Genomic DNA, 15,130 nt, shown 5'->3' on the forward strand with positions numbered 1-15,130 from the left:
TTACACAATGGAACATTACGGTTTACAGAACTTAACAAAGAAAATTACTGTTCCACTCTAAATGTTAAGAGGTAGCTTCCTGAATTCACCTTGCATTTGAGTATTTCATGGCTCTGATTAGGATACATGCAATATTTATACCGTTCCACCTCACCCTGAGTAGTTATGTACACATCCATAACTCAAAATGCATAGAATAGAAAGTAATGCATTCAGCTCAATAGAGTGTAGAGATGAATTTTGCGGGAAACTACTATGTGATAACTTGATGTAAACCTTATTATTTTGCTTACCATACGATTTAGAGTAGTATGCAACCAATTTTATGAGTGTGCTACCAAGGTTGGAGAAGTTAGTTTTAGTAACTTCAACTTTTTTATACAATGGAACATTACCGTTTACAGAACTAAACAAAGATATTTACTGTTCCACTCTAAATGTTAGGAGGTAGCTTCCTGAATTCACCTTGCATTTGAGTATTTCATGGCTCTGAGTAGGATGCATGCAATATTTATACCGTTCCACCTCACCCTGAGTAGTTATGTACACATCCATAACTCAAAATGCATAGAATAGAAAGTAATGCATTCAGCTCAATAGAGTATAAAGTTGAATTTTGCGGGAAACTACTATGTGATAACTTGATGTAAACCTTATTATTTTACTTACCATACGATTTAGAGTAGTATGCAACCGATTTTATGAGTGTGTTACCAATGTTCGAGAAGTTACTTTTAGTAACTTCAACTTTTTTACACAAAGGAACATTACCGTTTACAGAACTTAACAAAGATATTTACTGTTCCACTCTAAATGTTAAGAGGTAGCTTCCTGAATTCACCTTGCATTTGAGTATTTCATGCCTCTGAGTAGGATACATGCAATATTTATCCCGTTCCACCTCACCCTGAGTGGTTATGTACACATCCATAAATCAAAATGCATAGAATAGGAAGTAATGCATTCAGCTCAATAGAGTGTAAAGTTGAATTTTGCGGGAAACTACTATGTGATAACTTGATGTAAACCTTATTATTTTACTTACCACATCACTTAGAGTAGTATGCAACCGATTTTATGAGTGTGTTACCAATGTTCGAGAAGTTACTTTTAGTAACTTCAACTTTTTTACACAAAGGAACATTACCGTTTACAGAACTTAACAAAGATATTTACTGTTCCACTCTAAATGTTAAGAGGTAGCTTCCTGAATTCACCTTGCATTTGAGTATTTCATGGCTCTGAGTAGGATACATGCAATATTTATCCCGTTCCACCTCACCCTGAGTAGTTATGTACTCATCCATAAATCAAAATGCATAGAATAGAAAGTAATGCATTCAGCTCAATAGAGTGTAGAGATGAATTTTGCGGGAAACTACTATGTGATAACTTGATGTAAACATTATTTTGCTTACCATACGATTTAGAGTAGTATGCAACCAATTTTATGAGTGTGCTACCAAGGTTGGAGAAGTTACTTTTAGTAACTTCAACTTTTCTGCACAATAGAACATTACCATTTACAGAACTAAACAAAGATATTTACTGTTCCACTCTAAATGTTATGAGGTAGCTTCCTGAATTCACCTTGCATTTGAGTATTTCATGGCTCTGAGTAGGATACATGCAATATTTATACCGTTCCACCTCACCCTGAGTAGTTATGTACACATCCATAACTCAAAATGCATAGAATGGAAAGTAATGCATTCAGCTCAATAGAGTATAAAGTTGAATTTTGCGGGAAACTACTATGTGATAACTTGATGTAAACCTTATTATTTTACTTACCACATCACTTAGAGTAGTATGCAACCGATTTTATGAGTGTGCTACCAATGTTCGAGAAGTTACTTTTAGTAACTTCAACTTTTTTACACAATGGAACATTACGGTTTACAGAACTTAACAAAGAAAATTACTGTTCCACTCTAAATGTTAAGAGGTAGCTTCCTGAATTCACCTTGCATTTGAGTATTTCATGGCTCTGATTAGGATACATGCAATATTTATACCGTTCCACCTCACCCTGAGTAGTTATGTACACATCCATAACTCAAAATGCATAGAATAGAAAGTAATGCATTCAGCTCAATAGAGTGTAGAGATGAATTTTGCGGGAAACTACTATGTGATAACTTGATGTAAACCTTATTATTTTGCTTACCATACGATTTAGAGTAGTATGCAACCAATTTTATGAGTGTGCTACCAAGGTTGGAGAAGTTAGTTTTAGTAACTTCAACTTTTTTATACAATGGAACATTACCGTTTACAGAACTAAACAAAGATATTTACTGTTCCACTCTAAATGTTAGGAGGTAGCTTCCTGAATTCACCTTGCATTTGAGTATTTCATGGCTCTGAGTAGGATGCATGCAATATTTATACCGTTCCACCTCACCCTGAGTAGTTATGTACACATCCATAACTCAAAATGCATAGAATAGAAAGTAATGCATTCAGCTCAATAGAGTGTAAAGTTGAATTTTGAGGGAAACTACTATGTGATAACTTCATGTAAACCATATTATTTTGCTTACCATATGATTTAGAGTAGTATGCAACCGATTTTATGAGTGTGCTACCAATGTTGGAGAAGTTACTTTTAGTAACTTCAACTTTTTTACACAATGGAACATTACGGTTTACAGAACTTAACAAAGATATTTACTGTTCCACTCTAAATGTTAAGAGGTAGCTTCCTGAATTCACCTTGCATTTGAGTATTTCATGGCTCTGATTAGGATACATGCAATATTTATACCGTTCCACCTCACCCTGAGTAGTTATGTACACATCCATAACTCAAAATGCATAGAATAGAAAGTAATGCATTCAGCTCAATAGAGTGTAAAGTTGAATTTTGCGGGAAACTACTATGTGATAACTTCATGTAAACCATATTATTTTGCTTACCATATGATTTAGAGTAGTATGCAACCGATTTTATGAGTGTGCTACCAATGTTGGAGAAGTTACTTTTAGTAACTTCAACTTTTTTACACAATGGAACATTACCGTTTACAGAACTAAACAAAGATTTTTACTGTTCCACTCTAAATGTTATGAGGTAGCTTCCTGAATTCACCTTGCATTTGAGTATTCCATGGCTCTGAGTAGGATACATGCAATATTTATACCGTTCCACCTCACCCTGAGTGGTTATGTACACATCCATAAATCAAAATGCATAGAATAGGAAGTAATGCATTCAGCTCAATAGAGTGTAAAGTTGAATTTTGCGGGAAACTACTATCTGATAACTTGATGTAAACCTTATTATTTTACTTACCACATCACTTAGAGTAGTATGCAACCGATTTTATGAGTGTGTTACCAATGTTCGAGAAGTTACTTTTAGTAACTTCAACTTTTTTACACAAAGGAACATTACCGTTTACAGAACTTAACAAAGATATTTACTGTTCCACTCTAAATGTTAAGAGGTAGCTTCCTGAATTCACCTTGCATTTGAGTATTTCATACCTCTGAGTAGGATACATGCAATATTTATACCGTTCCACCTCACCCTGAGTAGTTATGTACACATCCATAAATCAAAATGCATAGAATAGAAAGTAATGCATTCAGCTCAATAGAGTGTAGAGATGAATTTTGCGGGAAACTACTATGTGATAACTTGATGTAAACCTTATTATTTTGCTTACCATACGATTTAGAGTAGTATGCAACCAATTTTATGAGTGTGCTAGCAAGGTTGGAGAAGTTACTTTTAGTAACTTCAACTTTTCTACACAATGGAACATTACCATTTACAGAACTAAACAAAGATATTTACTGTTCCACTCTAAATGTTATGAGGTAGCTTCCTGAATTCACCTTGCATTTGAGTATTTCATGGCTCTGATTAGGATACATGCAATATTTATACCGTTCCACCTCACCCTGAGTAGTTATGTACACATCCATAACTCAAAATGCATAGAATAGAAAGTAATGCATTCAGCTCAATACAGTGTAGAGATGAATTTTGCGGGAAACTACTATGTGATAACTTGATGTAAACCTTATTATTTTGCTTACCATACGATTTAGAGTAGTATGCAACCAATTTTATGAGTGTGCTAGCAAGGTTGGAGAAGTTACTTTTAGTAACTTCAACTTTTCTACACAATGGAACATTACCATTTACAGAACTAAACAAAGATATTTACTGTTCCACTCTAAATGTTATGAGGTAGCTTCCTGAATTCACCTTGCATTTGAGTATTTCATGGCTCTGATTAGGATACATGCAATATTTATACCGTTCCACCTCACCCTGAGTAGTTATGTACACATCCATAACTCAAAATGCATAGAATAGAAAGTAATGCATTCAGCTCAATAGAGTGTAGAGATGAATTTTGCGGGAAACTACTATGTGATAACTTGATGTAAACCTTATTATTTTGCTTACCATACGATTTAGAGTAGTATGCAACCAATTTTATGAGTGTGCTACCAAGGTTGGAGAAGTTACTTTTAGTAACTTCAACTTTTCTGCACAATAGAACATTACCATTTACAGAACTAAACAAAGATATTTACTGTTCCACTCTAAATGTTATGAGGTAGCTTCCTGAATTCACCTTGCATTTGAGTATTTCATGGCTCTGAGTAGGATACATGCAATATTTATACCGTTCCACCTCACCCTGAGTAGTTATGTACACATCCATAACTCAAAATGCATAGAATGGAAAGTAATGCATTCAGCTCAATAGAGTGTAAAGTTGAATTTTGAGGGAAACTACTATGTGATAACTTCATGTAAACCATATTATTTTGCTTACCATATGATTTAGAGTAGTATGCAACCGATTTTATGAGTGTGCTACCAATGTTGGAGAAGTTACTTTTAGTAACTTCAACTTTTTTACACAATGGAACATTACCGTTTACAGAACTAAACAAAGATTTTTACTGTTCCACTCTAAATGTTATGAGTCAGCTTCCTGAATTCACCTTGCATTTGAGTATTCCATGGCTCTGAGTAGGATACATGCAATATTTATACCGTTCCACCTCACCCTGAGTGGTTATGTACACATCCATAAATCAAAATACATAGAATAGAAAGTAATGCATTCAGCTCAATAGAGTATAAAGTTGAATTTTGCGGGAAACTACTATGTGATAACTTGATGTAAACCTTATTATTTTACTTACCATACGATTTAGAGTAGTATGCAACCGATTTTATGAGTGTGTTACCAATGTTCGAGAAGTTACTTTTAGTAACTTCAACTTTTTTACACAAAGGAACATTACCGTTTACAGAACTTAACAAAGATATTTACTGTTCCACTCTAAATGTTAAGAGGTAGCTTCCTGAATTCACCTTGCATTTGAGTATTTCATGCCTCTGAGTAGGATACATGCAATATTTATCCCGTTCCACCTCACCCTGAGTGGTTATGTACACATCCATAAATCAAAATGCATAGAATAGGAAGTAATGCATTCAGCTCAATAGAGTGTAAAGTTGAATTTTGCGGGAAACTACTATGTGATAACTTGATGTAAACCTTATTATTTTACTTACCACATCACTTAGAGTAGTATGCAACCGATTTTATGAGTGTGTTACCAATGTTCGAGAAGTTACTTTTAGTAACTTCAACTTTTTTACACAAAGGAACATTACCGTTTACAGAACTTAACAAAGATATTTACTGTTCCACTCTAAATGTTAAGAGGTAGCTTCCTGAATTCACCTTGCATTTGAGTATTTCATGCCTCTGAGTAGGATACATGCAATATTTATCCCGTTCCACCTCACCCTGAGTAGTTATGTACACATCCATAAATCAAAATGCATAGAATAGAAAGTAATGCATTCAGCTCAATAGAGTGTAGAGATGAATTTTGCGGGAAACTACTATGTGATAACTTGATGTAAACATTATTTTGCTTACCATACGATTTAGAGTAGTATGCAACCAATTTTATGAGTGTGCTACCAAGGTTGGAGAAGTTACTTTTAGTAACTTCAACTTTTCTGCACAATAGAACATTACCATTTACAGAACTAAACAAAGATATTTACTGTTCCACTCTAAATGTTATGAGGTAGCTTCCTGAATTCACCTTGCATTTGAGTATTTCATGGCTCTGAGTAGGATACATGCAATATTTATACCGTTCCACCTCACCCTGAGTAGTTATGTACACATCCATAACTCAAAATGCATAGAATGGAAAGTAATGCATTCAGCTCAATAGAGTGTAAAGTTGAATTTTGAGGGAAACTACTATGTGATAACTTCATGTAAACCATATTATTTTGCTTACCATATGATTTAGAGTAGTATGCAACCGATTTTATGAGTGTGCTACCAATGTTGGAGAAGTTACTTTTAGTAACTTCAACTTTTTTACACAATGGAACATTACCGTTTACAGAACTAAACAAAGATTTTTACTGTTCCACTCTAAATGTTATGAGTTAGCTTCCTGAATTCACCTTGCATTTGAGTATTCCATGGCTCTGAGTAGGATACATGCAATATTTATACCGTTCCACCTCACCCTGAGTGGTTATGTACACATCCATAAATCAAAATGCATAGAATAGAAAGTAATGCATTCAGCTCAATAGAGTATAAAGTTGAATTTTGCGGGAAACTACTATGTGATAACTTGATGTAAACCTTATTATTTTACTTACCACATCACTTAGAGTAGTATGCAACCGATTTTATGAGTGTGCTACCAATGTTCGAGAAGTTACTTTTAGTAACTTCAACTTTTTTACACAATGGAACATTACGGTTTACAGAACTTAACAAAGAAAATTACTGTTCCACTCTAAATGTTAAGAGGTAGCTTCCTGAATTCACCTTGCATTTGAGTATTTCATGGCTCTGATTAGGATACATGCAATATTTATACCGTTCCACCTCACCCTGAGTAGTTATGTACACATCCATAACTCAAAATGCATAGAATAGAAAGTAATGCATTCAGCTCAATAGAGTGTAGAGATGAATTTTGCGGGAAACTACTATGTGATAACTTCATGTAAACCATATTATTTTGCTTACCATATGATTTAGAGTAGTATGCAACCGATTTTATGAGTGTGCTACCAATGTTGGAGAAGTTACTTTTAGTAACTTCAACTTTTTTACACAATGGAACATTACGGTTTACAGAACTTAACAAAGATATTTACTGTTCCACTCTAAATGTTAAGAGGTAGCTTCCTGAATTCACCTTGCATTTGAGTATTTCATGGCTCTGATTAGGATACATGCAATATTTATACCGTTCCACCTCACCCTGAGTAGTTATGTACACATCCATAACTCAAAATGCATAGAATAGAAAGTAATGCATTCAGCTCAATAGAGTGTAAAGTTGAATTTTGCGGGAAACTACTATGTGATAACTTCATGTAAACCATATTATTTTGCTTACCATATGATTTAGAGTAGTATGCAACCGATTTTATGAGTGTGCTACCAATGTTGGAGAAGTTACTTTTAGTAACTTCAACTTTTTTACACAATGGAACATTACCGTTTACAGAACTAAACAAAGATTTTTACTGTTCCACTCTAAATGTTATGAGGTAGCTTCCTGAATTCACCTTGCATTTGAGTATTCCATGGCTCTGAGTAGGATACATGCAATATTTATACCGTTCCACCTCACCCTGAGTGGTTATGTACACATCCATAAATCAAAATGCATAGAATAGGAAGTAATGCATTCAGCTCAATAGAGTGTAAAGTTGAATTTTGCGGGAAACTACTATCTGATAACTTGATGTAAACCTTATTATTTTACTTACCACATCACTTAGAGTAGTATGCAACCGATTTTATGAGTGTGTTACCAATGTTCGAGAAGTTACTTTTAGTAACTTCAACTTTTTTACACAAAGGAACATTACCGTTTACAGAACTTAACAAAGATATTTACTGTTCCACTCTAAATGTTAAGAGGTAGCTTCCTGAATTCACCTTGCATTTGAGTATTTCATACCTCTGAGTAGGATACATGCAATATTTATACCGTTCCACCTCACCCTGAGTAGTTATGTACACATCCATAAATCAAAATGCATAGAATAGAAAGTAATGCATTCAGCTCAATAGAGTGTAGAGATGAATTTTGCGGGAAACTACTATGTGATAACTTGATGTAAACCTTATTATTTTGCTTACCATACGATTTAGAGTAGTATGCAACCAATTTTATGAGTGTGCTAGCAAGGTTGGAGAAGTTACTTTTAGTAACTTCAACTTTTCTACACAATGGAACATTACCATTTACAGAACTAAACAAAGATATTTACTGTTCCACTCTAAATGTTATGAGGTAGCTTCCTGAATTCACCTTGCATTTGAGTATTTCATGGCTCTGATTAGGATACATGCAATATTTATACCGTTCCACCTCACCCTGAGTAGTTATGTACACATCCATAACTCAAAATGCATAGAATAGAAAGTAATGCATTCAGCTCAATACAGTGTAGAGATGAATTTTGCGGGAAACTACTATGTGATAACTTGATGTAAACCTTATTATTTTGCTTACCATACGATTTAGAGTAGTATGCAACCAATTTTATGAGTGTGCTATCAAGGTTGGAGAAGTTACTTTTAGTAACTTCAACTTTTCTACACAATGGAACATTACCATTTACAGAACTAAACAAAGATATTTACTGTTCCACTCTAAATGTTATGAGGTAGCTTCCTGAATTCACCTTGCATTTGAGTATTTCATGGCTCTGATTAGGATACATGCAATATTTATACCGTTCCACCTCACCCTGAGTAGTTATGTACACATCCATAACTCAAAATGCATAGAATAGAAAGTAATGCATTCAGCTCAATAGAGTGTAGAGATGAATTTTGCGGGAAACTACTATGTGATAACTTGATGTAAACCTTATTATTTTGCTTACCATACGATTTAGAGTAGTATGCAACCAATTTTATGAGTGTGCTACCAAGGTTGGAGAAGTTAGTTTTAGTAACTTCAACTTTTTTATACAATGGAACATTACCGTTTACAGAACTAAACAAATATATTTACTGTTCCACTCTAAATGTTAGGAGGTAGCTTCCTGAATTCACCTTGCATTTGAGTATTCCATGGCTCTGAGTAGGATACATGCAATATTTATACCGTTCCACCTCACCCTGAGTGGTTATGTACACATCCATAAATCAAAATGCATAGAATAGAAAGTAATGCATTCAGCTCAATAGAGTGTAGAGATGAATTTTGCGGGAAACTACTATGTGATAACTTGATGTAAACCTTATTATTTTGCTTACCATCCGATTTAGAGTAGTATGCAACCAATTTTATGAGTGTGCTACCAAGGTTGGAGAAGTTACTTTTAGTAACTTCAACTTTTCTACACAATGGAACATTACCATTTACAGAACTAAACAAAGATATTTACTGTTGCACTCTAAATGTTATGAGGTAGCTTCCTGAATTCACCTTGCATTTGAGTATTTCATGGCTCTGAGTAGGATGCATGCAATATTTATACCGTTCCACCTCACCCTGAGTAGTTATGTACACATCCATAACTCAAAATGCATAGAATAGAAAGTAATGCATTCAGCTCAATAGAGTGTAAAGTTGAATTTTGAGGGAAACTACTATGTGATAACTTCATGTAAACCATATTATTTTGCTTACCATATGATTTAGAGTAGTATGCAACCGATTTTATGAGTGTGCTACCAATGTTGGAGAAGTTACTTTTAGTAACTTCAACTTTTTTACACAAAGGAACATTACCCTTTACAGAACTTAACAAAGATATTTACTGTTCCACTCTAAATGTTAAGAGGTAGCTTCCTGAATTCACCTTGCATTTGAGTATTTCATGGCTCTGATTAGGATACATGCAATATTTATACCGTTCCACCTCACCCTGAGTGGTTATGTACACATCCATAAATCAAAATGCATAGAATAGGAAGTAATGCATTCAGCTCAATAGAGTGTAAAGTTGAATTTTGCGGGAAACTACTATGTGATAACTTGATGTAAACCTTATTATTTTACTTACCACATCACTTAGAGTAGTATGCAAACGATTTTATGAGTGTGCTACCAAGGTTGGAGAAGTTACTTTTAGTAACTTCAACTTTTCTACACAATGGAACATTACCATTTACAGAACTAAACAAAGATATTTACTGTTCCACTCTAAATGTTATGAGGTAGCTTCCTGAATTTACCTTGCATTTGAGTATTTCATGGCTCTGAGTAGGATACATGCAATATTTATACCGTTCCACCTCACCCTGAGTGGTTATGTACACATCCATAAATCAAAATGCATAGAATAGGAAGTAATGCATTCAGCTCAATAGAGTGTAAAGTTGAATTTTGCGGGAAACTACTATGTGATAACTTGATGTAAACCTTATTATTTTACTTACCACATCACTTAGAGTAGTATGCAAACGATTTTATGAGTGTGCTACCAAGGTTGGAGAAGTTACTTTTAGTAACTTCAACTTTTTTACACAATGGAACATTACCGTTTACAGAACTAAACAAAGATTTTTACTGTTCCACTCTAAATGTTATGAGTCAGCTTCCTGAATTCACCTTGCATTTGAGTATTCCATGGCTCTGAGTAGGATACATGCAATATTTATACCGTTCCACCTCACCCTGAGTGGTTATGTACACATCCATAAATCAAAATACATAGAATAGAAAGTAATGCATTCAGCTCAATAGAGTATAAAGTTGAATTTTGCGGGAAACTACTATGTGATAACTTGATGTAAACCTTATTATTTTACTTACCATACGATTTAGAGTAGTATGCAACCGATTTTATGAGTGTGTTACCAATGTTCGAGAAGTTACTTTTAGTAACTTCAACTTTTTTTACACAAAGGAACATTACCGTTTACAGAACTTAACAAAGATATTTACTGTTCCACTCTAAATGTTAAGAGGTAGCTTCCTGAATTCACCTTGCATTTGAGTATTTCATGCCTCTGAGTAGGATACATGCAATATTTATCCCGTTCCACCTCACCCTGAGTGGTTATGTACACATCCATAAATCAAAATGCATAGAATAGGAAGTAATGCATTCAGCTCAATAGAGTGTAAAGTTGAATTTTGCGGGAAACTACTATGTGATAACTTGATGTAAACCTTATTATTTTACTTACCACATCACTTAGAGTAGTATGCAACCGATTTTATGAGTGTGTTACCAATGTTCGAGAAGTTACTTTTAGTAACTTCAACTTTTTTACACAAAGGAACATTACCGTTTACAGAACTTAACAAAGATATTTACTGTTCCACTCTAAATGTTAAGAGGTAGCTTCCTGAATTCACCTTGCATTTGAGTATTTCATGCCTCTGAGTAGGATACATGCAATATTTATCCCGTTCCACCTCACCCTGAGTAGTTATGTACACATCCATAAATCAAAATGCATAGAATAGAAAGTAATGCATTCAGCTCAATAGAGTGTAGAGATGAATTTTGCGGGAAACTACTATGTGATAACTTGATGTAAACATTATTTTGCTTACCATACGATTTAGAGTAGTATGCAACCAATTTTATGAGTGTGCTACCAAGGTTGGAGAAGTTACTTTTAGTAACTTCAACTTTTCTGCACAATAGAACATTACCATTTACAGAACTAAACAAAGATATTTACTGTTCCACTCTAAATGTTATGAGGTAGCTTCCTGAATTCACCTTGCATTTGAGTATTTCATGGCTCTGAGTAGGATACATGCAATATTTATACCGTTCCACCTCACCCTGAGTAGTTATGTACACATCCATAACTCAAAATGCATAGAATGGAAAGTAATGCATTCAGCTCAATAGAGTGTAAAGTTGAATTTTGAGGGAAACTACTATGTGATAACTTCATGTAAACCATATTATTTTGCTTACCATATGATTTAGAGTAGTATGCAACCGATTTTATGAGTGTGCTACCAATGTTGGAGAAGTTACTTTTAGTAACTTCAACTTTTTTACACAATGGAACATTACCGTTTACAGAACTAAACAAAGATTTTTACTGTTCCACTCTAAATGTTATGAGTTAGCTTCCTGAATTCACCTTGCATTTGAGTATTCCATGGCTCTGAGTAGGATACATGCAATATTTATACCGTTCCACCTCACCCTGAGTGGTTATGTACACATCCATAAATCAAAATGCATAGAATAGAAAGTAATGCATTCAGCTCAATAGAGTATAAAGTTGAATTTTGCGGGAAACTACTATGTGATAACTTGATGTAAACCTTATTATTTTACTTACCACATCACTTAGAGTAGTATGCAACCGATTTTATGAGTGTGCTACCAATGTTCGAGAAGTTACTTTTAGTAACTTCAACTTTTTTACACAATGGAACATTACGGTTTACAGAACTTAACAAAGAAAATTACTGTTCCACTCTAAATGTTAAGAGGTAGCTTCCTGAATTCACCTTGCATTTGAGTATTTCATGGCTCTGATTAGGATACATGCAATATTTATACCGTTCCACCTCACCCTGAGTAGTTATGTACACATCCATAACTCAAAATGCATAGAATAGAAAGTAATGCATTCAGCTCAATAGAGTGTAGAGATGAATTTTGCGGGAAACTACTATGTGATAACTTCATGTAAACCATATTATTTTGCTTACCATATGATTTAGAGTAGTATGCAACCGATTTTATGAGTGTGCTACCAATGTTGGAGAAGTTACTTTTAGTAACTTCAACTTTTTTACACAATGGAACATTACGGTTTACAGAACTTAACAAAGATATTTACTGTTCCACTCTAAATGTTAAGAGGTAGCTTCCTGAATTCACCTTGCATTTGAGTATTTCATGGCTCTGATTAGGATACATGCAATATTTATACCGTTCCACCTCACCCTGAGTAGTTATGTACACATCCATAACTCAAAATGCATAGAATAGAAAGTAATGCATTCAGCTCAATAGAGTGTAAAGTTGAATTTTGCGGGAAACTACTATGTGATAACTTCATGTAAACCATATTATTTTGCTTACCATATGATTTAGAGTAGTATGCAACCGATTTTATGAGTGTGCTACCAATGTTGGAGAAGTTACTTTTAGTAACTTCAACTTTTTTACACAATGGAACATTACCGTTTACAGAACTAAACAAAGATTTTTACTGTTCCACTCTAAATGTTATGAGGTAGCTTCCTGAATTCACCTTGCATTTGAGTATTCCATGGCTCTGAGTAGGATACATGCAATATTTATACCGTTCCACCTCACCCTGAGTGGTTATGTACACATCCATAAATCAAAATGCATAGAATAGGAAGTAATGCATTCAGCTCAATAGAGTGTAAAGTTGAATTTTGCGGGAAACTACTATCTGATAACTTGATGTAAACCTTATTATTTTACTTACCACATCACTTAGAGTAGTATGCAACCGATTTTATGAGTGTGTTACCAATGTTCGAGAAGTTACTTTTAGTAACTTCAACTTTTTTACACAAAGGAACATTACCGTTTACAGAACTTAACAAAGATATTTACTGTTCCACTCTAAATGTTAAGAGGTAGCTTCCTGAATTCACCTTGCATTTGAGTATTTCATACCTCTGAGTAGGATACATGCAATATTTATACCGTTCCACCTCACCCTGAGTAGTTATGTACACATCCATAAATCAAAATGCATAGAATAGAAAGTAATGCATTCAGCTCAATAGAGTGTAGAGATGAATTTTGCGGGAAACTACTATGTGATAACTTGATGTAAACCTTATTATTTTGCTTACCATACGATTTAGAGTAGTATGCAACCAATTTTATGAGTGTGCTAGCAAGGTTGGAGAAGTTACTTTTAGTAACTTCAACTTTTCTACACAATGGAACATTACCATTTACAGAACTAAACAAAGATATTTACTGTTCCACTCTAAATGTTATGAGGTAGCTTCCTGAATTCACCTTGCATTTGAGTATTTCATGGCTCTGATTAGGATACATGCAATATTTATACCGTTCCACCTCACCCTGAGTAGTTATGTACACATCCATAACTCAAAATGCATAGAATAGAAAGTAATGCATTCAGCTCAATAGAGTGTAGAGATGAATTTTGCGGGAAACTACTATGTGATAACTTGATGTAAACCTTATTATTTTGCTTACCATACGATTTAGAGTAGTATGCAACCAATTTTATGAGTGTGCTACCAAGGTTGGAGAAGTTAGTTTTAGTAACTTCAACTTTTTTATACAATGGAACATTACCGTTTACAGAACTAAACAAAGATATTTACTGTTCCACTCTAAATGTTAGGAGGTAGCTTCCTGAATTCACCTTGCATTTGAGTATTCCATGGCTCTGAGTAGGATACATGCAATATTTATACCGTTCCACCTCACCCTGAGTGGTTATGTACACATCCATAAATCAAAATGCATAGAATAGAAAGTAATGCATTCAGCTCAATAGAGTGTAGAGATGAATTTTGCGGGAAACTACTATGTGATAACTTGATGTAAACCTTATTATTTTGCTTACCATCCGATTTAGAGTAGTATGCAACCAATTTTATGAGTGTGCTACCAAGGTTGGAGAAGTTACTTTTAGTAACTTCAACTTTTCTACACAATGGAACATTACCATTTACAGAACTAAACAAAGATATTTACTGTTGCACTCTAAATGTTATGAGGTAGCTTCCTGAATTCACCTTGCATTTGAGTATTTCATGGCTCTGAGTAGGATGCATGCAATATTTATACCGTTCCACCTCACCCTGAGTAGTTATGTACACATCCATAACTCAAAATGCATAGAATAGAAAGTAATGCATTCAGCTCAATAGAGTGTAAAGTTGAATTTTGAGGGAAACTACTATGTGATAACTTCATGTAAACCATATTATTTTGCTTACCATATGATTTAGAGTAGTATGCAACCGATTTTATGAGTGTGCTACCAATGTTGGAGAAGTTACTTTTAGTAACTTCAACTTTTTTACACAATGGAACATTACGGTTTACAGAACTTAACAAAGATATTTACTGTTCCACTCTAAATGTTAAGAGGTAGCTTCCTGAATTCACCTTGCATTT

The sequence above is a fragment of the Hemitrygon akajei genome, chromosome 6 (genome assembly GCF_048418815.1).
Source record: "Hemitrygon akajei chromosome 6, sHemAka1.3, whole genome shotgun sequence".
Classification (NCBI taxonomy): domain Eukaryota; kingdom Metazoa; phylum Chordata; class Chondrichthyes; order Myliobatiformes; family Dasyatidae; genus Hemitrygon; species Hemitrygon akajei.